The following is a 3,844-nucleotide window of genomic DNA, read 5'->3' as shown; positions in this document are numbered from 1 at the left end:
TGCTGTATATCAGGTAACAGACTGCCATTTAGCAACAAGGAGGGAACTACTGATACCCTCAACATCATGGAGATAATCTCAGAAGCACTATAGCGAGTGAAAAAAGTCAGACACAAAAAGTACTTACTGACTGATTCTATTTATATGAAATGGTAGGAAAGGCAAATCTAATTGATAGTGATAGCACATCAGTGGGCCTATGTGGCACAGAGCTGAACATGTAAGGATTAACTGGGAAGGGTTGATGGAGATAATCCATATGTTGATTGTGGTAGTGTGACATGAGTATACAACTTTGTGAACACTCACTGAATTTTATGTAAATTATATTTTGATGAAGTAGATCTTTAAAATTGTTTATATGGTTTAGGGCATGAACTCCAATTTTGTGTAAGGCGCGTACTTAAAAGAAACACAATAAAGAATGGTCTTCATTTGAAAAAAAAAAAAAGTTGGTGTGGTCATTATTGTCACCATGCACCAGCAATTCTAAACAACAACATTGATAAAATATTCCTCCCTGCTGGGGGTGGACTAGTCCCACTAATTCTCCACCCCTACCCTACCTCCTATATCATGCTCTGAACTTATCCTTGTGGGCATTAGATTTTTCCTGGTCAATATTGAGAGTTCTGACACATCTTAGTGCAGCTTTTTTTCTCCCAAATTTTTATTATGTTCTACAGTAAAAATATATTTTATATCACAGCATCATACACATATAGATAGATATATATGTTTCACAAAACAGTCTTTTCTACTAATAGGTAATGGCACTGATTTTGAAAAATATCACTCTAATTTGGTCCTTAGCCATCCAAACTAAAACTACCAAGACTGTTCTAGAATGAATTAAGTAGTCCCCCTGGCGTCCCATGAACTATTGGAAATAAACTAGATTTCTGATATTGAGAGATGAAAATAGAAATGAAAGAGCTGATTTACTTTCTTTGGCCTCTTTAGTAAAAGGCACAGAAAACAGAGAAAATAGTACATCAAAGCCAATATCTAGGCTGAGGGGTGGGTATCACCCAAAGACCCCTGACCTTTGCTCTTTGGAATTTCCATTTCCAAGCCTGGCCCTGACCTGAGTACCGTCTTTCAATTTCTTCTCCAAACCTACTCCCGGTCTGAAAATATGCTATTATTCTCACTGAATTATGGCCAATTTCTAGTTCCATTCCAAATTCATATAACACTGAAGTTCATTAATCTCCATCATTTTTTATACCATGTGCCTTGTTTCATTCATCTCCAGTGAGTATACTAATTCCTTAGGTATTTCTATCACTATGCATAATTCAAATACTTCTCACTGGAGGAGTTATTTTATGCCCATAATTCATGAATGAAACCAGTCATGATGCAATGTTGGCTGCCTAGGATTTCCTCATGAAAGCTATAGTTAGATGCCTAATTAATAGCAAGATAAGTTTATACTTAATGATACCTCTCAAATATTACAAATTATTCTCTCTTATATACTCTTTGGTTTATGATAGAGACCAATTGTAAACAGGGATTTAATCATTGTTATATAACTTCCAAAAATGTATTATACACAGCTAAAACTTTATGAAATATATTTAGGTAAAGATTTTAAAGGGGATGATTTATTCTGAGTTCTATATAAATAACCATTCAGTTATTTTATACCAAGTGAGAAAGTGACCTTAAATTTGTTACAGTAGGGATTGTAGGGATTGATTACAGATTAATATGCATACTTTTTTCTAGTTAGTTTTAATATAGGTTATCATTTCTCCTGAGCCATGGTTTTTTCCATTGTTAAAATGAGGGATTTCAATATTATTTAACAGTTTTCTATATGCTCATGATAACATGATATGTCAGGATTTGTAAAAGGACATTTAATTAGCAATAATCGCACCTCGGATAAACCTCATTGGCTACGATACTGCCACTGCGCAAAGCTTGTAAAAGGACATTTAACTATTGAAAGGCTGGTAGGTAAATTACTCTTTGCAGACAACGTGATTTTCTAGATAGAAAATCTAATTGAATTTAAATTTAAAAACAGGAAAATCCAAGTTAGTTAAGGATTAGCTAGCTAAACTAATAAAAGAATTCAAAGTGACTTGATTCAAAAAGTAAATATAGCAAACAATAACTTTATCAGTGTTGACCAGTTGTAAATAATAAAATCTATTCACAAAAGCAAAAGTGGTGTAATATAACTAGTAATAGCCTTAAGAAATGTGCAATAACCACATAGAGAAAGCTATACACATTTTATTTTATTTTTTTTTAAGATTTTATTTATTTATTTGACAGAGAGACACAGCGAGAGAGGGAACACAAGCAGGGGGGGTGGGAGAGGGAGAAGCAGGCTTCCTGCGGAGCAGGGAGCTGGATGCGGGGCTCGATTCCGGGGTGTTGGGATCAGACACTTAAGGACTGAGCCACCAGGTGCCCCAAGCTATACACATTTTAAAGAGAAGAAAAAATACTACAAAGGTATGCAGAAAAATATTACAAAAGGCTACATGGATGATTTTTATATGTGAAAACTGGTAATACACCAATTATTGAGTAAATGGGATATTTTTTAAAACATGAAAATTCATATTAGATTTGCAGATGGGGAAGAGGAGGAGTAGAGAAGAGAAAGAAAATGGGCAGAAAACCATACAAAACTAAAGAAAATGAGAGAAGAAACAGAAAATTCTGAAGGTTTTATTTATTTATTTTTTATTCTTATGTTAATCCCCATACATTACATCATTAGTTTTAGATGAAGTGTTCCATGATTCATTGTTTGTGCATAACACCCAGTGCTCCATGCAGAATGTGCCCTCCTCAATACCCACCACCAGGCTAACTCACAGCGCTTACCAGAGCACATACCCTCCCCAGTGTCTATCACCCAGTCACCCCATCCCTCCCACCCCACCCCCCACTCCAGCAACCCTCAGTTTGTTTCCTACAATTAAGAATTCCTCATATCAGTGAGATCATATGATACATGTCTTTCTCTGTTTGACTTATTTCACTCAACATAATACCCTCCAGTTCCATCCACGTCATTGCAAATGGCAAGATCTCATTCCTTTTGATGGCTGCATAATATTCCATTGTATATATATACCACCTCTTCTTTATCCATTCATCTGTCGATGGACATCTTGGCTCTTTCCACAGTTTGGCTATTGTGGACATTGCTGCTATAAACATCGGGGTGCACGTACCCCTTCGGATCCCTACTTTTGTATCTTTGGGGTAAATACCCAGTAGTGCAATTGCTGGATCATAGGGTAGCTCTATTTTCAACTTTTTGAGGAACCTCCATACAGTTTTCCAGAGTGACTGCACCAGCTTGCATTCCCACCAACAGTGTAGGAGGGTTCCCCTTTCTCCGCATCCCCGCCAACATCTGTCGTTTCCTGACTTGTTAATTTTAGCCATTCTGACTGGTGTGCGGTGGTATCTCATTGAGGTTTTGATTTGGATTTCCCTGATGCCGAGGGATGTTGAGAACTTTGTCATGTGTCTGTTGGCCATTTGGATGTCTTCTTTGGAAAAATGTTCATGTCTTCTGCCCATTTCTTGATTGGATTCTTTGTTCTTTGGGTGTTGAGTTTGATAAGTTCTTTATAGATTTTGGATACTAGCCCTTTATCTGATATGTCATTTGCAAATATCTTCTCCCATTCTGTCGGTTGTCTTTTGGGCTTGTTGACTGTTTCCTTTGCTTTGCAAAAGCTTTTTATTTTGATGAAGTCCCAATAGTTCATTTTTGCCCTTGCTTCCCTTGCCTTTGGCGATGTTTCTAGGAAGAAGTTGCTTCGGCTGAGGTCAAAGAGGTTGCTGCCTGTGTTCTCCT

The 3,844-nt window shown here is 36.8% G+C and overlaps 1 non-coding gene across 1 annotated transcript; it reads right to left on the bottom strand.

Moving 5' to 3' along the window:
* Window positions 1–1,800: 1,800 nt before the first annotated feature.
* LOC118010989 lies at window positions 1,801–1,936 on the bottom strand. Its single transcript, XR_004679388.1, has one exon. It is a non-coding gene; the product is annotated as a U4 spliceosomal RNA (small nuclear RNA).
* Between the last annotated feature and the right edge of the window lie 1,908 nt (window positions 1,937–3,844).

This window comes from Mirounga leonina, unplaced genomic scaffold, assembly GCF_011800145.1.
Source record: "Mirounga leonina isolate KUSES-001 unplaced genomic scaffold, KU_Mleo_1.0 Mir_129, whole genome shotgun sequence".
NCBI classification, from domain to species: Eukaryota; Metazoa; Chordata; class Mammalia; order Carnivora; family Phocidae; genus Mirounga; species Mirounga leonina.
The sequence above is the reverse complement of the archived record's forward strand: the minus strand, read 5'-3'. Positions and strand labels throughout refer to the sequence as shown.